At 40.2% G+C, this 24,199-nt stretch overlaps 1 protein-coding gene across 1 annotated transcript in view; it reads left to right on the top strand.

Moving 5' to 3' along the window:
• The first annotated feature begins 1,157 nt into the window (after positions 1-1,157).
• The window catches only part of NCOA2 (nuclear receptor coactivator 2), a 123,463-nt gene continuing 100,421 nt past the window's right edge, over positions 1,158-24,199 (top strand). Inside the window, exon 1 of the mRNA XM_075704548.1 lies at positions 1,158-1,192. The gene's annotated coding sequence lies outside the window, so the exon portion shown is untranslated. The remainder of the gene's footprint in view (positions 1,193-24,199) is intronic.

Below are 24,199 nucleotides of genomic sequence, written 5' to 3'. Positions count from 1 at the left end.
TAGCTTTGCCTTTGTTAGCACTGGGAAAACCTCAGATTTAACCAAACTGTAACCTTTTAACGAAATCACAGTTCTCACATGCCATCTTGAGCGTGTGAGAGCTGTATGGCCTGGAAGGGGAGGGGGAGGCTGAGCTGGGGGACAAACCCAATGCCTTGTACCCCAGCGCCTGAGAGCCAGAAGCAGACCTGTGGGGCACTGGCACGCACGGGGCCCTGGCGTAGTCCTGGCCCCCAAATACTGTAGACTGTGGACAGGGGAGACAGACCTGGCATGAGAGGGAGTGTTAAGATGCCACGTGTGGGGAACGAAGGAGGGAGGAAGGAGGGGGAGTCAAGGGGAGAGTGTGGCACTGCCAGGGAAGCCTGGAAGTGACTGAGCTAGGAGAGACGAAAAGCCTTGGGGAGTGGGGGTGTCAGGAGACCCTTGGCAAGGGCGCTGAGCGTAGGAACGAAGAAGGACCAGGGACTGAATCAACATGGGCCAGAGGATATGGCTTGAGGGAAACAGGCGGAGGAGTTTGTTCTGGGAGGTTCTTTTCTGTAGAGATCTTTGAATATAAACAAACACACTTTGATTTCAGTAGAAGCTCCTTGAGAATGTTTTTAACCATCATCTATGGCTAGTCCCCATGCAGAGAATTGTTTTGCACTTGAAACCAGTTTACTCCTTTGCCACAAGAGCTGCACAGTATATCTGAAGATTTCGACCCTGCTGCTGTTTTTTGTAGGTGTCCATGTGACCCCATCGTACAAGGTCTGATGTCTCAATTTATTTTTTCTACAAGTGGCAAATGCAAACATTTTGGCAGTGTTGTGGTGTCCCAGTCCAGGAATGTCAAAACTGAGCTTGTCTTTGCAAAGCTCTTTCCTTTGGCCCCTCATGAGGAAGCCTGACAATTTAACGGTATTTAACTGTGCGCTGATGTGCTGTTTTTTTTCCTGCAGGACCGCTGCTTCGTTCCGTGCACAGGATGGACTTGCTCCGGGAATGAATCTGGTTGATGCGGTGGAGAAGGCTGTTCTCTGTAGTACCCCTGCCTCACTTCCAGCAGAAGTCAGGGCGTGCGTGGCGAGCGAGGCAGGGGATCGCAGGAGGCAGAAGCCGTTCTGGTGCTCTGCGCAGCTGCATGCTGCCCCAGCGAACGGGACTCTCTTCCTGGCTGTGCTGCAGACTTCCTAGGTGATGCTAGGTAAGTTGCTCAGTCCTGGCTTTTCTCATGTCTTTGCTAACTGTATGTGTCTTGCTTTCTTGCGGATGACTTGAGAGCTTTGGATCCGATTTGGAAAAGTGCTGAGCGCTGACAACTGCGAGTGAGGCAGTGGGGGTTGAGGTTTGAAAGCGCTATATAAAGCACAATGTAATGCTAAGTGCTGTGAAAAAATTAGGTCTGAGTTATGCAAACTAGAGACAAAGTTGTCCTCGGAATTGGAGAATCATTTTGACCTTAAAGCTGTCACTGCTTTAGTTAGGAAGTTACGAATAACACAGTTATTCTGTTAGGAGTAACAGAGTAACAGTAGGACTAACCATTATGTTGATGAAGCCCTCAGCTGCACCATTGAATTCACAAAGAAATTACTTGTTCCATCTTCCAAAAAAAATTTGAGTACCATGCAGTAAATAAGGTATCAGACCATACGCCAAATACCAAGAGTAAAACAGATTACTGTTTTGATTAGTGGTAATTCTGCACGCTGAATGAAGCAGAGGTGCTGTGGAAATGGTGTGACATAACTGCGGTGTATACCACGCCACAGAAGCAAACAAAGGCAAAGTTTAGGTTTCTCTAAAACTTGCTTCTGACATTTCCTCCTGTGAGTGCTTGCCTCTGCAGATTGATTTTAGTGTAGATGTTTGTATCACATAATATGATTTGGGGTGCAAGAAGCACAGCATTTTTTGATGCTGTCAACTCAGATAATATATGTACATAAAACCAAAATGACATGTAAATTCATCATTCATCACAGGCACATGCCTCTTGTGCCTGGTTATTGTATCAGATACAAAGTAGACAGTGTTTGTAATGCCCACTATCAGAATGGCTTGAGGTCAGAATTTCATCAGCATTTCTTCAGGCTCAGGATTTGTATTTTCCCAGTGTGATGTCCGTAGCTAGCTGCAATGCTGTTGTAATCAGTAGATAACAGAGAATTTTTTGGCAAGTCATGTTTAAGCTAAATATTGTTTTAACTTAGCTAACCTGAATGCAAAATATCTAACATTAGATCAGATTTTATGAATTAACCAAGAGCGTGTCTTCAGTGCCTAGAAACGTAGTGTGTTTGCCAGATAAGCTGTTACTCTCTATTGCAGGAGAGAGAGAGAGAGAGAGAGAGTAAAAGCTATGAAGCTTTGATAATGGCTAAATATTATATTAAATACACAGGGTAAGAATGCACGTTCCCCTTCCGGCCTGTTCATGGGGGATCTACTACATACGGCTCTGTGAAAGGCTGCAATAATGCTTTAGGCACTGAGCAATATTTTTAAGTGCTGCTTTCTAAGAAAACCTGAGGTATTTTTGTTTGACTACTGCTGTGCAGTGCAAGTCGTTCTTTAAATCTTTAAACATAAACAAAAAAGGCGGGGGGAGGGGGGGGCAGGCAGGGGAAACAATCTGTATTTTATGAGCAGAAGTTAAAAATGAATTTATTTGCTTTACCTAGAGCATTGAAAATTATGTTGCAATTAGACTGATGCAATAGCACACATTACGAAAGGATCGCACAATTCGCAGAGCCCGCTGGAGAAAAGCACGGGACTGGAACAGCAGGGGTGTTGTGGGCCTGCGGGGCAGCACGCTGGCAGAGCTACGCGGGGAAGATTATCGGCTAATGTGGAGAGAGGAACGCCAGGAAAAATAAAAACTCTGCCGTTCCTGCATATCCCATAAAACGGGGAAGCGGGGGGGGAGGAGGCAGGCGACTTGTTTTATCAATGTGCCTACTTTATTTTGGTGGCACATCTAATCCGGTATGGAAAATGTTTTCTCTTATGTGAAAGAAAGAACGAATGGAAATGGAAGCTAATTTTGAGCTAATATATTTTGAAATAATAGTGGAATTTTATTCAGCGTGCTCTATTTCTACAATAGAAAAGTAAAATTCCTTTGGGTTAACTGAAACATCTGTTGAACAAATTGGTTCAGTTTCATGAGTCTGTTACTAATTCTGAGAAGTAGATGGTGTTTTATAAAACCAGTAGAGTCAGGAGGTTAGTGCCCATATTCTTTCAGTTTTTTACTATTATTAAAGTAGGTCATTCTGTAGTGTTATGTTTTCATGAATATAGTAATACTGTGGTTAATATTTCTAGTATTTCAGGCTTTACCTTTGCTTTAATGAATTTTCTTCACTGTTTTTAATCACCATTACTAATATTCTTTAAAGTCATGGGTTCCTAGCTTTTTATCAAGTTCTTAGTAATGCAGTAGTTGAGTAATTTTTTTAAAAAGCCTCTTTCAGTGCGTTTCTGCTTGTATTCCTTGTTTCTGCATTTTTTTTCTGCTCTGTTTTACTTATCGAGTTTAAATGTTAACAGAATTTTAGTTGCTCCTACTGCTGTTTTCTTGTTTGGACTAATTATTCTTTATCTGTAACTTCATAGTTGTGGGAAGAATGTTGTAGGTGAACAAATCAGTTTACGGCTTCACATGGTGGAAGCTAAGAATGTCGTAAGAGTCAATGAGCTGATGTCGTATGAATGAATAAAAGAAGAAAAAGGGAGAAATTAAAAACAGTTTCTTAGATTCTGTTCCCATGCGTCAGGAATGCTCTGATTTTATCTCATACACCTACACACATCTTAAAGCAGTTTAGGTTTCTCAGGTACATCTCCTATCAATATCATCACTGAAAGGAAATCACAAGTAAGTGTAATGTTAGTATGCAGATCAAATTAAGTTCTGTGTGCTTTACTGTTACATATATAAAATGAATGCAAGTTCTTCGTGTGTACTATATGTAACTAGCTGTAATACTTTGACAGATTTAAAGGGAAAAGCTGAACTTTTAATTTAGACAATGAATTTATATTCTCTTTGTAGTGGATATATTATGTGGAAAATACAAGACTGGCATTAAGCATGTACATTCAATGTGATTGTAAGTTATGGCATTTTAAGTCTTAATATATGTTCATAATGTGGTAATTTGGTTGTCGTCTTTAAACTAGGAGATAATGCAAGTATAAATAAGAAGGACAGCAGTGTGGGATATCATTGCTTTTGAGGGTTTGCTGGGTTGAGGAGGAATGGAGATGTGTAGTCAAGTTTTGTGAAGGTGCATGTGAGTATTGGCAGCGCAAGAAGCTGCCCCACTGTTGATAAGATGTTCCAAACAACCCTTGTGTCAGTTTTGTCCTTGGTGCAGCTCACTGAAGTTTCAGATGACGTGCATGAAATGAAGTGAGGGGGAAGTTTTGTGGCTGAAGTCCTCTGCCAAGTCTTTTTGAAGTTGTATGCAGCAGCTGTGCTGTAGCTAAAGAAAGGCTTTCTTTGCCTCCGTCGTAACATCTGCATGATCTTTAACAGCAGAATTATTCCACTATGATGTATCGTTTGGCTAATCTGGGTTGCCTTCACTAAGTCTTTTTTTTCTTTTCCTTATTAGAAATGCTTGCATTACTTTTGGGAAAGAGTTTGCAAAAACCTAGACTTGTGTGCTTCTGTGTAGAAACAGCAGGCTTCAGTCAAAAAAAAGTCAGGAGTTGAGACTTGGAGTTTCAGTCTGCAGCTCAGCGAGGCTCCTAAGGTAATTGGGCAACTTTAGACTGCACCCCATGAATTGGATTTTTCTATGTCCTCCCTTGTTTGGAGGTTAGGGGTTCAACATGGGGCCAGTTTTTGTGGAGATGTCACAAATACGGTGTCATTGCAGCTAACCTTGGTCTCACGGCTCCCAGAAGCGTGGCTTGCACCCTCCCTGCTGAGGTATTACCCCATCTCCCTCGTGCCAGCGCCGCTGCCGCCACAACTCTGGGATGAGTTGGCTCACAGAGCCAAATCAGTGGTCGGCTAACTGCAATTTTGGTTGGGTTACTTGGCTGGCTGTTTAACTCTTTGAACTTGCTAACTGCAGAGTTGGGCAGATGTCTGCGCTGAAGATGACCTGGAAGAGAGACGGCAGGACCAGCCTCTTCTGGTTGCAAGTCAGCTTGTCTGACTCTTCAGAACCGTGCTTTGGCTTGAGGCAGGAAGAAGGCAATCGAGGGAAGTGTTTTTAAAGAAGTGCACGAGTTAGAGACTGTATACCATGTTTACTTTGAAAGTTAAGTGAAGAGAAATCAATAAATTGGGTATAACTGAATTTGGAATTTTAGCTTTAGTGTTTCTTTCAGTTGGAGTTTTTTGCATAAGGACTTCTAAAATGAATCTTTATTTAATCTTCTTCCAGTTTGAGACTAAGAGGTCTGTAATTGTTCACTCTCTGTTAGCACTGCAAAGCTGGCAAGCTCTCATAGTTAAAGGGTTGGATCTAATGGTCAGAAATAAGAAGTTGTGGTCTTGGAGAGCAAAACAAAGGCAGTAGAAATGCTGACACTTCTCTGTGTTAAGGATTTTCCTGATCTTGACTGTAACTATCTTGCATTTATAGGGGGTACTTGACTCTCAAGCAGTATGTCACGAATTGAATCTGGAGGAGTACGTTGTAAATTAAATGTGGGCGGGGTTTTTTGTAAGTAAGAATTATCACAGTTTATCATCAGGAATTACTGGATATGCATTTGCTTTTCAGTTGAACAATATGATCAGTCTTCCTGCTGTAATCTCTTAGGAAAATGACTGTCAATGGAAAAGTGCAGTGCTGATTTATGTAATTGTACTCATTGCAGAAGTTTGGGTTGTGAGATCCGATTAACATAAATAAGCAAAGTAGAAGAAAAGGCACAGGAAACATACTGCTGCTTATTAGGATTGTTAAATGGTATTTTCAAAATTATCTTCTAGTCAAATAATGATTTTCTTTGATTTATGCCAGGAGGACTGTGTTACTCCCCATACTCAATGTCTATAAAATTGAACGCATACTTGCCGCAATGAAGAACGAATCCCATACTGTGCAAAATAACAAAGCTGCTATTACAAATTACTTGAAATACTGCATATTGAGTGGAAATACGTGTGTAATTCAGAGCGCAGCCTGCCTGCTCAGGGGAACGTGACATGCCCGCCTCCCCATCCGAGAGTGACCATGACCACATCACTGGGGACTGAGCACGCCCCGGGTGACAGCTGGGCGTTTCAGTCTCACACGTGGAAAACATATGTGTTTCCTAACGCCCAACAAGTACGGTTAGGTCCTAGAAATAGAGATGCTTGACAGCAGTAGTCCAATATATGCATTTTATCTACACGTTTAAAAATAGTTAGTAAAATAAGATCTTAAGACCAGTCATGAAAACTGAGCACATTTAATACATTCTGGTTCCAGCAACGTTACTGTGAGGTAAGGGTGAGCAGCCGAGGACTTGCTTCAAAAACAGGAAGTGCCCACATTTATATAAAATTGCATAGTTTCAGCTGTCATAAATGTGGTTTCAATGCAGTTGCAGGAGTAAAGCCCAAAGTAGTTATAACCAGCTTACTTCCTCTTCCAGTCAAAGTGCAAATAGCCATATAATTAACAATCTGTGGCTCATTTTCTCTAGCTGGGTTAAATATTATGTTTCGCCTGTTCGGTTGGTGTATAAACAGAGGGGACTTGACTTGCTTAAGAACATTTTAAAACACAAATATTCTTGGTCATAACCAGGTCTGCAGATTCACAAAACAGGATCTTCGATTGCCCCTCGAGCTTGGCAGCAGCAATGAGACCTGTGAGTGTGGCTGGCGAGCTGCCAGGCTCCTTGGAGAAGAGCGAGCTTTGCCAAGTTGGCTTCTTGCCATGGTAAACTGCATGGGGCAGCAAAACCTGCTGCAGAGCTGGTAGACAGTTTTTCTCTTTAGGGACTTCCCTTCTTACATTCCATTACAAATTGGCTTTATTCAAAGTCTTTTATCATTAATTTTTTGAGGACTGATTGCTCAGCTTTTTTGGACAGCTTTTTTCTGAGTTAATTCATCCATCCCGCCTTTGACTCTGCTCATGCACTTAGTATGGCAGAAAAGCATGAGTACAAAAGGGTAAGAAAGAGTTCCTCTTTTACTCCTGTACCCTCTCAGGTCGTTTCAAATATGTTTTAGGCTGCTTGGGGCCTTTAGGCTGATGAGGAGAGCCCTAACTTTTAATCCAGAAGGGGCCTGTAATCACTTCCCTGTCTGCTGATATCAGGCACTTGAGTAGCAAATACTCACTGAATATTCCCCATGTACTCTGCTTGCTGGGAAGAGTCGGTGAGGAGCCTTTCCAGGAGAAGGGAGCTCTCCCAGGACAGTTTCTCCAGGGAAGCTCTGCATAGTTACTGAAGCTGCAGCACTTGCTACATATGGGAATCGACAGTGGACCTTTTCTGCTTGTGACAGATTCTTGGAGAGAAGCTTTTCTTCATGTGAGAGGTAGTGCTGCATTTTGCAAAGCCCTGTAAGAAACCTTTAGGTGCCTTTAGGCAGAGCTCTGCCTTTAGGCAGAGCTCAACAAACATTGTTCTGTCCAAAGCATAATATGAAACATTTTCCTTCCCTTTCCTAGATTTCCTCTTCAACCATCAGATAAATAGTGGAGAATACTTAAGACCTTATGAAGTATCATGCATTCATAGTGACCATCTTTTGACCTTATGCAAGAAAGCTAATAGTCCTTACAAGGACTATTTTATCCTGTGCTACCCAAGGCTTTCCCTTCTTAAGAAAAAGCTGGCCAACCCGTTTTGTTGTCACTGGAACAACGAGGAGAGCTACACTGATGGCCAGAACCTTGACTCATCTTTCTGAATGAAGTTTTAAAAACAAAAGCAGTCTTAACAGCCTCACTGTAAAAGCCAAGATACATCCAACAGCGGAGGGAACAGAAATGAGGACAGACTTCTGCTTTGAGCTCCCTAGTGTTTTTAGCTGTAATTTAGCAGGGGAGTCAAGGGAAGACCAATGAAAGTGAAAACTCCTTTGTGTCCTGTGAAAAACCATGGTTGTTAGATGTATTGAGGTGTTTCTTTCATTCTAAGTAAAATATGGAAACTTTCAGGACACAGCCATGTTTATAACACTTCTAACTGTGTAAAGGTTTCCTTCCTATCCTTGTCTTCCAATGTTTTAATAGAACTTACAGCTGCCAGTCTGAAGATGGTGTTCGCACGGCTTCTGCTGCTGCTTCTGCTTACTCTGTGTCTGTGTGTGTAGGTAATAATTTATTATAACATTGATATAACATTACCGTCAATCACTCAGAAGAGCCTTATCTTAGATGCTTGCCAGAGTTACTCATGTGTTTCTTTGCTTAGCGTGACACGGCCATATTTTCCTTTATGGCTTAGTTCCTAGCCCAAGCACAGGCGACGAAATGTGTTCACATTGCACTGCGTTTTATCACCGAGTTAAGGGATCGGAGGGAGTTGTGTTGTAAAAGAGGACAGTAGGGCCAGTCAGTTCGATGCAATGAATAGATTGCTCTGATTCGTAGAGGAGTATGGTTCAAACAGTGGTCTGTGGGCCAAGACCAGCCTACAGGAAATTTCCATCTGCTCTGCTTTTTACCAAAGGAGATGGAGAGCAGCTTTGCAGCAGCAAATGCTGCCCAGCAGCTGGACAGTTGGAGGCTTGCCACAGTCCAATTTAGAGGGCTGCCTCCAGGGGAGTGGAAGAAGGTGGAGTGGAAGGGGCTGGGTAGAAGAGCCTGCCTTCTCTCGTGGTCCAGTCTTATTTCCATGATGACATCTTGACAATATTTATAGGGTAGCTACCTGTGGCATGTGCAGGCTGGTCAGGTTGGTGACTGCCCTGAGGACTAGGAAGTGAGATCTGTGAGAATTCGCTCGTGGGAGGATCTGCATCCAACCACCAAAATATAATTGCAAACCCCTTGTAATAAGCGACCTCTTTTAATAGAAAACCACATCCTTTAAAACAGTTCATTAAAAATGCCCTTATCAATTACAAGCTACCATGCCATATAAAAAGCATCTTATTTGCATATGAAGTAATTCAGATTCGAACTTATAATTGCCATTTGAGAAATCAAATCCTACTTTTTGAGTGGATTTTGATATTACAGTTTTAGATTGCCTTTTAGGAGAATTTCAAAATTAATTTGAGACCATTAACTATTAAACCTGAAAAGAGCATGGGAAGCTGAAAAGCTCTGTATATATATAAAACCAAAAAATTTAAAATTAAAAATTTGTACATGTACTTTTCATTGGCGTGCAGTGATAGTCTATAAAGTTTTTATTATCCTGAGATAATACACATACCCATTACATGAGAGCATTGAATACCTTTTTAGTCTATGCAGGTCATCCAAACCAAATGCCTCTAACAATTATCTCCAGACTTGGTTGTGTGTTTTGATCATCATAAGGTTAAATACTAAATCAGGATTTAGATTTTTATATGATTTATATTTTTTAACTTTTTCATTTTTTCAGATTCACTGTTTTAAGAATTTTCACACTTAGGAAACCATTAAGCCCTTGTAATAATGAAGATGGTTCAGGTGAAAATGAACTAATAGAAAAATCATGTACAAAGAGGGTGCTAGCTTTAAGATCTCGACTTCCTATATTTCTCTTTCAGCTGATGGCAGAAAAAACTTCAAGTTACTTTTGTGTATGTATATTTATACAAATAATCTGGATTACTTGATTCAGATACAGTCAAATAGAGCAATATATGCATTGTTGTAAAGAGTCATTGCAATTAGCCTGGCCTCTAGTATGTTTAGCAGAATTGTTGTTCTTAAATAAAACTGAATGAAAGCGATTCTCCTGCATCGCAGTTCCCTTGTGTCATTGCTCTGTGGACCTACATGAAATCCGGGTACTTGTAAATTCCCCTGAGTCTCATCAGACTCCTGTAAGGTTTCTGGCTCTGGCATGAAAGATCTGTTTGCTGGGGACAGATTCTTTCTCCTTACCAGGAATGGGGCCCTCATGAGGCAGCTAACCAAATTGCTAAGATCAGTGTTGAACTCTCCAAACTGCCCCAGTAATCTGAAGAGTAGTATAAATTCATGCTCAGTTGCAAACTTTCTAAAATCACTTATTGCATTGTAGAAAAATGAGAAGAGATGCACAAACTTAGACAAAATAGCAAATGGCTTTATAGCATTTCCATGCTACTGGGTCACCTTGGGGTTTGAGTCAGGTTTCCTGAGCTCTCAGCTTCACTCCTTCAGTCTTGTCCTCTCTTGCAGTTGTTTGAGCTCTGCTCTTGATCAAACTTTTCTGCCAAGGTGAAAAATTTCCCTGTGTTCAGACATGCAGATACCTTTGGATACCTTCAGCCTTCCTGGTTGTGTTCTTAAGAGTCAGTTCTGTTGCCTTGTTTAATTTGTTTCGTCTTCTATACCAGGCTTTTTCCACTGTTCTTTTCTGCTGCTGCTAAGCTGAGTGAAGTGGGTTTCCTCTTATCATCCATCTTGCTTTCCCCTGGACAAAAGAATATTCACTTGTTCCTGGCCTGGACCATAGGTGACACTGGTCCTGTTAGCAGATGTCTGAGTCCTGTGTGTATATGTGCACACATTTTTTTTTTTAATATATTTATGTATCTAATATGTAAAATAAACATCTATGTTGTATATAATTTTATATAGTATCTAATAGCTAATGTCTGGTATATGATTGTTGGTATTAATAATTTTATAATCCATTATTTTATATATAAAAAACCATCTGCCAACATGTTTTCCAGTTGGATAAACCTGTTTCATTGCTTTGAAATGTTGATTTCTATGTTACTTCTTTTTTTTCTGTTTAGGAGAAATACAACATTACCAGTAGCTTTTTCTGTTGTCTAAAGATCAGGCATTGACTGAGACTGACCAGTTGATGGAAGTAGTATATTACTTGATAGGATAGCAGTATATGACTTGATAAGATAGCATTCTAAAGAGATGTGCCTCATTAAAGAGTGTGTAACAGCTTGGGTTCAGTTCCTGTGTATTTTCATTCTGGTGGGACTCCTGCCTAGCAATATTTTCATTTAGAAGATTTCCGTATGTTTTTACTCTAAGGTTCCAGTTCTTACCTTTAATAATTAAAAGGTGGTCTCAGGGCTTCTCCCAACTTTTGTCTGTTGTTTGTTCTTTCAAATGTGGTTTCCATTTCAGATACAGTTCTTACCTTGTCCTACAGCAAGAAAAATTACGGGGTTCAGTAAAGTTGTGACACTTCAAAATTCTGTTTGTTTCTGCAGGATTTTAAATTAATCTTCTGTCACTGCTGTTAATAAGGGACACAAAAATGAGAAAAAATTCAGCATCTTTACAGGCACGTGGAGAATTATTCAAGTGTTAGGTAGGCATATAGATCAAAGGTCTGCCTTGTCTGGAAGTTTGTTAAAGCTTTTAGACATGAATTACAGCTCTTTGAGAATGGAACAACCGTTTTCTAACTATTTGCAAAACAGAGATGTGGAAGCATCTCCAAGCACAGATGCCAGTTTAGAAGTGCATATTTTTGTTTTTCTACTTCTGACAATATATGTATGTCCAGACATGGTCAGGTCTGAAATGCGTAGGTTGTTGGTAACAACACATAAATGCAATAAACTTCGCTAGCAGATGCCAGACTTGCTTTAGGAGCTGCTAAGTAAAATCCTATGGTATTTGTTGTACAGGAGTTGAGATGATGGACTGTTTTGGCCTTAGAATCTATATTTTGATTTATTTATTTTGGGTAATTTGTATTTTGTCTTTTAGTAAATGATTGGGATTTCATAACTATTTGAATTTTGTATTGTGAACATATTTTATGACCTACTTAGAAATGCTTTAATGTTGTTGTTTGATTATTCTCTGATATGTATTACTTGACTGATTTTCTCAGTGGTATGGGCTTGCTTTTGTTCTCTGTTACATTTATGAAGGGTTTAGCATCTAAGAGTCAAACGTGAAATGGGGCATTGCAGCTATTCATGTGAGCACTGACTTGTGTTTATATCCTTGGAGACAGGACACACTTGCATAAATGCTAGATTAAAAAAATTAAAGGATCGCAAATCTATCACAGTTCATAGATTACAGTAAAACACATGTCTATGGAAAAGTATCTATTTATCTATATCTCCTATTAGAAGATAGATGGGGTCTGCGTCTGTTTTCCTTTGAAAACTGTCTAGCAAAATCTACAAGACGGATTTAAATATTGTGATACTACTTTTAGGTGATCTATTAGTATAGCTAGCTGTTTAGTTTGTTCCATCTAAATTAGCTTTCTGTGAAATTATAGTAAAGTCAAATATCCTCCTTTACTTTTAGCCTCATTTCCTATGGAAACAAGGCTCATGAAGTTACACCGTGCACTTCTGTTACATGGACACACATCTCCCCTCGGTAGCTTTTGAATGTGTTGGTGATTTCAGTCACATTTTTTGGCACAGTGGAGGTCTCAAAATTCAGATCCCACAAGTTTTGTGAAAATAAGTAGCTGAGTATAGGTGGAAGCACCTAAGGGTGCCCTGACAGAAGGAAAGGTTACAGCATGAAATAATCTTACTAGTTGCCTGGGAATCCTAGTGATGGGAAAAGAGAGACTTTAAACAAATGTCCCAGCTGTGGGAAAAGCTCTGTTCAAAGCTTTTGCCTTTCTAGACACTGAAGTCAACCAACCAGGAGGTGTAAAACTGTGGGAGATGAGACTTAATTAATTCTGTTGTTCATGGGACTACTTGTTCCTTAGATATTTTAATAATAATAATAATAATATCAGTAGCATAAGTATTTCCATGCAATATATTTTTGCATATTTAATTTTTAAGGTAATCATGTAAGGATATTCTTATGAGAATCCTAATTTTCAGAGACAATTTTTGTTTTCACTGTGAACATTAATTTAAATGTTTACAGAGGATCTTCTCTCCCTATTAGGACAAACTGAGCAGCTGCTTCCCCTTACTTTTAAAACGACAGGTACTGTGAATGTTTTCCAGCCCTGTTTTGCCTGTGGTTCTGGATTGCAACTAGCCAGAAATGCTGGAGCATTTTGTGGGGAGAATTCATGGCACTATGGTTGTACTCCAAGGGAGTTAACTGGGAAGAACAAGGTCGGTACAGTATGCTTACTGAATATGGAAATAATAATAATTATTAAGCTAACCAACAAGAAGTGTATTCTTAATAAAACGTGTGGGTTTTTTCAGTGTAGTCATATGACTGTATAATACAAAATTGCTTTGAGAGTGGGTCAAAGATTACACACAGCAGAGACTTGTGTGATTGGTTATGAACAAGCGAAATAAGGTAAACTTTTGACCCGGCAGCAGCAAATGGAACTGTGTAAAGCACCTACAGATGGCAGGATTTAACATATAGTTGGTCTCTCGCCCTTTCACAGCAATTACGATCATATTACAGCAGGCACAGAGGGGAAGGCGCTCCGTAACTGTAATACAGTGTGTCTTTGAAAGTTTTGAATATGCAGTTGCATGTTTCGTTTTTGTAGGACCATCAATTAGCTTAGCAAGAAGAATTCCACTTTTGTTGCTTGTGTTTGACTCCACGAGTTCCTGACCAGAGTGCCAAGACCATTTGGAACAAAAAATTCATTTGAACGTTCTGAATAATTTTGATAATTCAGACTGCAGCAGATTTATTGCTAAGCTTGAAAGACTCCCTGAAAGTTTTATGCTGTTGTGCTGCTGATGTGGGGTTGAAGGGACGAGGAGAATGTGGCTTCAGAGAGAGAGAGGTCTGGGAAACAACACTCCCAAACCAGCTTCTTACGTCCTTGTGTAGATCTTCCTGGTTGAGTTTTAAGTTTGCAAAACTTAAACAGCAAAAAGATCAATTGATAAACTGTGTTCATTTGACAGTATTGTGGCATTTAGGCGATTCAGTGGCTTTCAGTTTTGTTCGTACCTATGAAGTACTTCACAAATTAGAATAAGTGAAAGAGTCTTGTGAATTAGAGATGAATGATTGCTGTTTTCCTGTGAACTGGTTGGTTAACAAAATCAGAAGCCCAGTTGCACTTTTGGCACAGTGAGAGAGTTCTGAAGACATCCAAGCATATTTCGTGTAATTCACTGCCTTTTGGGGAACTGACTGAAGCAGGGGGGATGTTTGTGTGTCTGTGCATGCATGGGTGTGGAGTTCTCCCGTGTTTGGTTTTATTTATCACACTTTTGACATATCGGCATTTGGGAAAAAAGTCTGAATTACAGAAGGTGTGCTTCCTTCCAGTTGTGATCCAGCCACTATCTCCCTTTCCGTCTCTTCGCTTTGCCTTCTGGCCTGTAATCTGATGCGTGTGCCAGATGTGGGGAGGTGGAGCAGAAGCAATCCAAGCTTTTAGACCATTTCATGGAGGGGTTTATTTTATTATATCTGTGGTTCACAAAAATTTGCCTTTGGTTTTCCAGAATGACATCTACTGAGAGCAGAATTGCAAGCATATGGTAATAAGCTAAATAAGAAACTGAAAAATGCTTTTTGGAGGAAGGGAGAATTTTCAAATACTGATAAAATAAAGAGTGGTTGGTTGGGTTTTTTTCTTCTTAAATCATGCTGAAGCTTGCACTGTACATAGACTGCTGGGTTTAATTCCATTTCTTTTTGGAGACAAATTGTATTCATTTTAGCCATGCCTGTACCTGCAGCAAAGAGCTGCTGATGGAAGCTTTAAGGCACTTAAACGGCTCAGTGACTGCTACCACATGAGTTTGATCCGGTCCCACAAGATTTTGAAACTTTCCTGGTTGTTAAAATAGAGTGAAAGGAAAACTGCTCTTCTCAAATGCCAAACAGCACATGCTGTCATAGATTAATTCCTTCTACAGTTTTCTAACCCCCCTCACACACACACACAAAAAAACCACCCACCACCAAAACAAACTTAAAAAGTCACTTAAAAACTTAAAGTCACTTAAAAACACCACCCATGCATTCCCCTCTTCTACTGATGAGCAGCCTTCAGATATCCAGGTTTGAGCTGCACTCAAAATTTGCCTAGACCTGTTGAAGCCCCAGCTCTTCAGAGGAAGCTTACGAGCCACGGTGCTGCCCCGTGCTCCCTGCCGGGGCTGGGCTGCGGGGGTTACAGCCAGCCTCCGCCACAGATAGCGGGTTGGCAGAGTTACCGACCTCGTTAAAACGTAGCTGAGTAATCTTGATCTAAAGGTAGTAGCGTAATTCTTGAATGTGAGGTGGCTGTCTCTGTTGTGTCAATGACTTACATGAATTAGGGCTGTTTGCACGGCAGCTCTTCCTCCTGAAAACAGGGGCAGTTACTGCCTCGTAAGTACCGACTTCATAGAGGTATGCTGGTTTTGTTGTACTTGGGAGATGCAACACAAAAGCAACTCGGTAGAGAAAAAATGTTCTTAATATATGGAGTAGAAAAGAAAATTAATTAAAGAAATGGGTTTCATACTTGAGAAAGGAAGCGATTTTATCTAGTTACGTTCTTTCATGTTCTTTTTGAAGTACCAAAAGGTATTGAAATGTTATTACTGAAATGTTATTATTGAAACATTATTGAAATATTATTCACATGGTTTCACTGATTAAAATAGAAATCTAATTGAAGGACATATACTTTTCACAGCTATTTTGTAAATAATAGACTAACTAGTTTTGTATTGCAGTAACTGAAATAGTTCCAACAATTACTTCCACTTAATAAATACGCTCTATGCTTCTATAAAGTGTAAAATAGGTTAACACACCAACCAAACTAAGGGATATATTAAACTTTTAACATACTATGTATATAATATGCACTACCAGTGACACTTCTTTAGAGCACCTGTATTTTCTTCTTTTAAATTCTGATCATTATTTCTTGCCTCAGTATAACAGAGACCCTCACATTTCCTATTTGTTGCTGGAAATAAAATAGTTAAAATGACTCTTCTAGTATCACTCAAAGCTAAGTACGAGGGTTTCCATTATGAGTTGCACAAAAAGTTCTTATCTACCCTTCGTAAGTAGGTGAAACGCCTGTGTGCAATAAGTGTAAGCTTAGTTTCCTTTCAGTGTTATCTAAATATCTAATTTAGTTTTCCTTTGTATGTGTTCTGAAAGAGTAACTGACAAAAGCTATCGTTTCTTAGGCTGCATCTCACATACAGATACAAGTAAAGCATGGCAGGCTTTTTGTGCTCCCAGAAGACGACTTTCCAAACCTGGGTCCATACTTACCTGGTCTAACTCAGGTTTGAAATTAGTGTGGCAAAAGGGCACAATCACCACTATACCAGTCATATTTAGGTTACTACACATGAATTGTTGTCACAGGAATATTCTGGATATTGAGATGTTTTTAACCTGTCATTAAACCATTGTGTACTTGTTACAAATAAATGAATACATAGATTGTAGTTATAGTATATAGTATAACACATAATTATTTGCATGCTGCTCACCAAGCTAAGTGCTGGCTGCGTAACTGGAGAATAAAAGTAGTAATTTGCCCATATAGATCTAGCTAAAAGAACTGTTTTTACAGATACATTTATTTTGGTACTGGAGTAGTAGACAAGATGCAAATTTAGACCTTTTTTTTTTTACATAAAGCACCAAAATTAAGGTGAAATATTTATTACAAGAAAGTGTTGAATTTGGCTCTCTCCATTTGTAAATGAGTTAAGACCTCAAGAAGATCCCTGCTCCCGCGTTGTGTGATCTTCTGGGAGAGATTTTCTCTTCAAACAACTCCCCACCTAGCTGTCGAGATCACTGGCTTTGCACAACGTGAGTGACATAACAAATACCTTGAAAATGAAAAAAATAACTTACACGTTCATTTTCCATAGATGTGGGAATTGGATTGATACCAGCCTTCAGCAGAAGAGAGGGAGACAGGAATGTGATTTTTGTGCCCCCCCGTTGGCTCAGGGGACAGTTTTGACCTCCTGACAGTCAATCCCGAGGCGCAGCGGGAGCACTGGTAGGGTGCGGATTAGTGAAAGCTGATTGGCACCAAGCACCAGCCCTTCCCATGTTTGTAGACGTGACCACTTACAGCTAATAAGCTTATAATAATTTCTGCTTAAGCACAGGTGGTGAAAGTAGTAGCGAAAAAAAAGGTAAGGAGCTTAAATATGGAGAAGGTATGGGGCGAATTGTGGTGAAACATGTGCTGCGTGTGGTAATCGTAATTGTCAGGCTCCTTTCATACGGGGGCTTGTGTTCATCCTGGTCCTCGATGCTGATATTCCTGTTTAGATGTCATCTGTAGGGGAATCGGAGACTGAACTCCACCAAGAAGCATTACTTACCTCTCCATTACATTAAAATATTTTTGCAGTTGGGCATAAATATAAAGACTTTCAATGGCTTCTTGCAAATCCTGTGCAGGAATTTTTTTGATGACACAAGCTGGTGAGTGAGCCAACTAGGGAGGGCGCCCTGCTGGACCAGTTGTTTGTGAACAGAGAAGGACTTGTGGGTGATGTGATGGTTGGAGACTGTCTTGGGCATAGCGATCACAAAATGTTAAGAGTTTTCGATTCTTGGAGGAGTAAGGAGGTGGGGCGGGGGGGGCAGCAGAACTGCTACCTTGGGCTTCTGGAGGGCAGACTTTGGCCTGTTTAGGAGCCTGGTTGACAGAGTCCCTTGGGAAGCAGTCCTGAAGGGCAAAGGAATCCAGGAAGGCTGGACATTCTTCAAGAAGGAAATCTTAAAGGCGCAGGAGCAGGCTGTCCCCATGTGCGGGAAGACAAGCCAAGTGGGGAAGAAGACCGGCCTGGCTGAACAAACTCAGGAAACAAAGGAGAGTTTATGACCTTTGGAGGAAGGGGCAGGCCACTCAGGAGGACTACAAGGATGTCGTGAGGTTATGCGGGGAGAAGATTAGAATGGCCAAAGCCCAACTAGAACTTAATCTGGCTACTGCTGTAAAAGACAATAAAAATGTTTGCATAAAAACATTAGCAACAAAAGGAGGGCTAAGGAGAATCTCCATCCTTTATTGGGTGCAGGGGGAAACGTAGTAACAAAGGGTGAGGAACAGGCTGAGGTACTTAATGCCTTCTCTGCCTCGGTCTTTAATAGTCAGACCAGTTGTTCTTGGGGTACCCAGCCCCCTGAGCTGGAAGACAGGGATGGGGAGCAGAATGAAGCCCCCATAATCCAAGGGGAAATGGTTAGCAACCTGCTACACCACTTAGACACACACAAGTCTGTGGGGCCAGATGGGATCCACCCAAGGGTACTGAGGGAGCTGGTGGAAGTGCTCACCAAGCCACTTTCAATCCTTTATCAGCAGTCCTGGCTAACCAGGGAGGTCCCAGCTGACTGGAGGTTAGCAAATGTGATGCCCATCTACAAGAAGGGCTGGAAGGAGAATCTGGGAAACTACAGGCCTGTCAGTCTGACCTTGGTGCTAGGGAAGGTTACAGAGCAGATCACCTTGAGTGCCATCATATGGCACATACAGGACAACCAGGGGATCAGGCCCAGTCAGCATGGGTTTATGAAAGGCAGGTCCTGCTTGACCAACCTGATCTCCTTCTGTGGCAAGGTGACCCACTTAGTGGATGAGGGAAAGGCTGTGGATGTTTTCTACCTGGACTTTAGTAAAGCCTTTGACACCATTTCCCACATCATTCTCCTGGAGAAACTGGCTGCTCATGGCTTGGACGGCCGTACTCTGCGCTGGGTGGAAAACTGGCTGGATGGCTGGGCCCAAAGAGTTGTGGTGAATGGAGTTAACTCCAGTTGGCAGCCAGTCACAAGTGGTGTTCCCAAGGCTCAGTATTGGGGCCAGTTTAATATCTTTATCAATGATCTGGACAAAGGTATTGAGTGCACCCTCAGTCAGTTTGCAGATGACACCAAGTGGGAGGGAGTGTTGATCTGTTTGAGGGTAGGAAAGTTCTACAGGCTGGACCGATGGCCTGAGGCCAATTGTATGAGGTTCAACAAGGCCAAGTGCCGGGTCCTGCACTTGGGTCACAACAACCCCATGCAACACTTACAGGCTTGGGGAAGAGTGGCTGGAAAGTGTGCCCGGGACATGGTTTAGTGGTGGACTTGGCAGTGCTAGGTTAACGGTTGGACTCGATGATGTTGAAAGGTCTTTTCCAACCGAAACAATTCTATGATTCTGTAATATGCACATTTCGTTTTACTGTCTGAAGGACTCCATTTGCACAGAGGAATATATTTCATTTGGTCTTCCGTATTATTTTATGTTTTGAAAGGATAAAAAATTCTCTTCTCTAAATAAGATTGCTTTGCTGTGGATCACTTGATTGGAAAATAGCACATGCCTCCCTCCCTACTTTGCATTTGTTACCTAAATGGAGTAAATTCAGCTTGGAGAAGCTTGGGAAGAAGAGAGGGTTTTAAAATTATTCCCCTTTAATTAATCCCAGGAAAATTTGGGCAAATCTGTCTTATCTTAGTGCATGCTGCATGTCTTTTAACTCCATTTTGTTCTGATTGCATAGACAAAATCAGGGTGGGTTTTTTTTTGCAATGATACTTTAGTTTTTCAATTGCCAGATATTGGATTTACTTCGTTTTAGCACATGCAGAGTAAGGAGAGTGTGTGGTTTGTGATTTTTTTTTTTTCTTCCTTTTTAAAAGCTTCTTTTCTGTAAAGGAAACATTCCAATGGTGGTGTTAGTTAAATCTAGCTTTGAAGTGCTGACCTTTTATGAAATAGTGTTTTACTACCAATTGTTATATGCCAGTGGTGATAACAGGGGTGATAATTTTTTCGCCTGTAAAATATAAATCTTTGGTTTGTTTAAACATCATGTTATTTGAACAGAGTAAGCTCCCTCTGTGTCAGATTATTGTATGTTCTTTCTTTGGGGAAAAAGAAAAAGAAACAAACACAAGCAAACCAAAGAAACAACCCAAGGCTTATTTCTTTGTTATCTTTCTTGGCTAACACATAAGGACCTTGGGTCCTACTACTGCTGCACTTCAGAGGCAGCTGAACAGATAATTTATGCATGTTGTAGGCTTCTAAGTCCTCAGCAGTCCAAGACAACGTAAGAACTCCGTCCTGAAAAGTAAAGAACATTCTGATCTTACTCCAAGAAAGCATTTACACATAATCTTTACAGTTAAGGACACGAGTGGAGCCTTGGACTTAAGGTTAGGTAAGACAGTTCAGAGAATTGCAAGATTAAGTATTTAATCCAAAGCATTATTATTGTGGTGTTACCTAACAAATAAACTGTCTTCCCACAGTGGTACATTCTCATAAATATTCTCATATTTATGTATCAGTTTGGGGTTGCAATTGAACAGTTTTCTACACAAAGCTTTTTGCACATTTTTTTTTCATTTAAAGTATTTTTCAGAAGTTGAAGCAAAATATTAACACCAGGGAAAACACTACTTTTAAGGTCATGAAAATATAAAAGAGTATCTTAGATTTCCTAGCATTCTAAATGTGCCTCAGTTGTTTTTTACGTAACTTAAGTCCTAGTAGTGTACCTTCTTCTGGTAATGTTGCTGTAAGTAGAATCATTCTCTCTAAAATTAATTCTTTTCTGGTTGGACTGTTCACAATGTGTCATAAAATCAATATCAGAAAAAAATCTGCTGAAGTACCTCTCTGTACAATTCATATAATAGTATACTACAACTACTACTACTGTTCTTCAAGTTCAGTCTGGTATCTGATACAGTCTCCAAGAAAATTCTCAGTGTGGAAGAGGACAGCTTTGTTGATCCCTGTTCAGCAGATCCTGACAGCTCTGCCTGTGGAGCCAGTGCCCTTTTCGGGGTGTTTGCACAAGATGATTCTGGGGCATTTCTGTACTGTCCTGGTACCACATTCCTAGAGTTAGTAATTTTTTCTCCTTTCCCCCCATGAATATGTTTAGATTTCTGTATTTGTAGAAGAGCTAGCATTCATTGTGCTTTCTCAGGAGTATCATTGAAGTTCAAGGCGGTATCTAACTGTTTTCATAGTGTCACTGTAAATTGCAACCTGAGTAGAAAGGCAGCATGCCTGGTATTACCCACTTAAATACACCTGGCTTACTGAATGACCTTGAATAGGTCATTTTATTTCTCTGTTCGTCCTGAGATCTATAAACTGCAGATAATAAAACATGTATCCACCTTTGCAAAAGCTCTTTGAAATCCATGAGTAAAAGGTATCCCATAAGGTCAAAATATGAATTATTTATTGCTACATGACATGCACAGCATGCAGCCTGTAGGGTTATAGAAATCCCGTCTGTTCCTTTTTCCCCTGAGAGTAGAAGTCATACCTTCAGAGCTCATCTTAGAGAAGAAGTATTCGTCGTATGAAATCTAATATAATCTTTATGAGTATGTGATAATACTGAAACTTTGGTATCTCCAAGGAATTGGTTTCAAGTCTTAATACCCAGCTTCCTCTGACAAGTGCAAATGCAGTTTTCCAAATAATAAACACTTTAAAAATACAGAATGAATGTGAGAAGATTAGAAAGAATAGTCAAAGGTGGGAGGAAGATTGGGTTTTGAAGTAAAGGAATTAGAATTTCGTGGCATCAGAATTGTGGTAGGGTTACTACAGGGTAACAGATCACTTCCAGGTCATTACTAATACTTGTACCCATTATCCATTTCCTAATATTTGGAGTGCCAGCAGTATGCGTTGAAAGAAACTGATTTTTCTTTTAGTATGTTTCCTAGGGTTTGTTGTAGGCCCTACTTGTCATCAAAGTATAGAAGGGGAAAAAAGTTGTGTTCTTTGCTTACTATTTATATTAATTATTTTATTAATTTGGGCATGTGTTATTCAAGATAAGCTATATCTATACATACATGTATATATAGGTAGATTATAGATATAAAACATACAGAAAGCAAGAACAGGCATGTTGCAAGCCAGCTAGGGCTTTACACTTCAGTGTGAACATCTTCAACTGTACTTGGAAATCAGTAGGCAACTAGCACAGATTTTGAAGAACTGATATACAAGTTCCTGCTGAGATATGCTACTTTAATAATTGTGTTTCTCTATATCACTTCTGGCCTCTGAAAGAGTTTAAGGAATGGTCTTCAGCAGAGCACACTTAAATTATCTAGCATTGAGATCCATGACATAGCATAAACTTAAAGTGTTTGGTCTTTAATCCAAGTCCAAATATTAGGTCAGAATTGTATCCAGCTAAATCCAAAAGAGCCTTTAACTATTTGGGATAGGCCCAGACTTTCTAATACTGACAACAGAGGCAAGAGGCTTCTTGCACAGATCTTAAAACTCCCCTGGGGATAACAGACTCCTGGATAAATTTGGTTCTCTACTGCACTATTGGATGAAGCACAGTTTTACAGCTGAACTCATGTCCGGTTGGAAAGACTGGGGAGATGGTACTAGAAAGAAAATTGTGATGGAGAAGGGAAGCAGTGCTATGCCCAAGTAAGAGATTTTTGAGAAAATTGTTCAAAGAAAAATTACTTCTACATGTCTTAATACAGTTGGTTTAGAAGACTGTACTTTCAGGCCATAGTAAATTGTCTGATTAAAAGGAGCCATCTGCTCGGAAATATTTCCCTTCATGTTGCCTTCCATCTTGGTTCTCTTCCATTATGCTTTAGGCATCGTTTTGCTTGTTCTTCGTATTTATTTGATACTTTCATCTAGCCCTCTTCACAGCTGTAGAGTCTGAGGACTTTGCTAGTCTGATTTTTCTTATCTGCCCACTGCTCTAACTCTGAGAGTGGCTGAGGTACTGAAGGCTATGTATTAATAAAGGTAATTCATCTATATAAATTTACATATAACATAGATACTAAGTGAGTGTGATGTATTAAAGATTGCAGGGATCCTGTGTCATGGAAGCTTCCCAAGTAGCTAAAACCTAGATGGGTACTTTATCACTTCCTCTTATTTCTCCATATACTTATCAGTAATCTCCATTGCGAACACAAATGTTAGTGTCAGTGTTATGTAGGGGTATACCTGGCTCAATATTCCCTTTGCTGTTTTTTCCCCTTGTATGATGAAATATTTAAACTCATAAAGTAATATTGCCACCACAGAAGTTTTTTTAAAACACTGCTTTATTAGAGAACAACATTGCAGCCAGGACCTATAATCTCATATTGCCTGATTTTCTAAAATTTGAGGCATTTTAATTGACCCTGTTACTTAATTCCGAACGCATCACTCATTACTTCCACTGGGGGCTCTCCCTTGTTGCTCGTCTCAAAAAGCGTTCTCACATATACCCCTCCTCAGTGCCAACTAGTATATGCCTATATATAGTATGTACAGCTAGCATATTCAAAATTTTGTTAAATCCAAAGTCTCCAGACAGCAGGTAATTTAAGAAATTACATCTCGCTTGGCTAATAGGGACATAGATTTGCCATTCTTTATTGGCTTTTTTCCATGATTTTTAAAATTTCTTTTACTTTAGATATCTTTGCCTACTGATCTGTAAGGGGTTACATTCCTGGACGGTCGTCACTGTATGTTGCACCTACTCCCATGTAAGAGTAAAAAAATGAAAAAGTTCTTTTTACAAAGGCCTTTCAAGAAAAAAAAAAATCCTTCAGCTGCCCCCTAATACCTTCACTTTCTTTGAACAGTAACGTCAGCAAACACAGTATCAAACATGCTTATCAAGAGAATCGCTCCAGTTTGAGAGCAAAACTCCCTTTAATATTACTTGATGGCCTTAGATCACTTAAATTACATTGTATCCACCCCTGTTAAGCTGTTGTCTGGAAGAACAAGTGATTGTCCCTGAACCTTGGCTCTGCTGAGCTAAGTTAGAAGCAATTTCCAAAAATCTAAGTGGCTATCAGAGTGTCTGTGTAGATGTTCCAAAACAACAGCATCCCAAACCCACAACTCCCATCATATGCAATAAAGAGAAAATCAACCTTCCAGTGTCCAGGACCCTACATGGCCTTATCGGTCAAAATTAGCACCGCAGCATCATCTGGAAATCCGTTGATACAAATGCACGTCATAAAACAAAACCGCAAGATGGTCTTGAAATGTTGCTCAGCAAGTGAGGCAGGCTGGATTGCCCTTGGACAATGGCAGCGGCCGTACACTTGGTGTTGAAGGTAGCCCCACGGGGCATCTTGCTTCTCAGGTGGAGGCGTAGTTTAGAAGCACAGAGCGCATTAGTTCTCTCACAGTTGCTTTGGTTGTCTTTCAGCTTGTGGTTGAATTTCTGACT

Source organism: Pelecanus crispus, chromosome 2 (genome assembly GCF_030463565.1).
Source record: "Pelecanus crispus isolate bPelCri1 chromosome 2, bPelCri1.pri, whole genome shotgun sequence".
Classification (NCBI taxonomy): Eukaryota; Metazoa; Chordata; class Aves; order Pelecaniformes; family Pelecanidae; genus Pelecanus; species Pelecanus crispus.
Note: the sequence above shows the minus strand (reverse complement) of the source record. Positions and strands in the feature narration are given on the sequence as shown.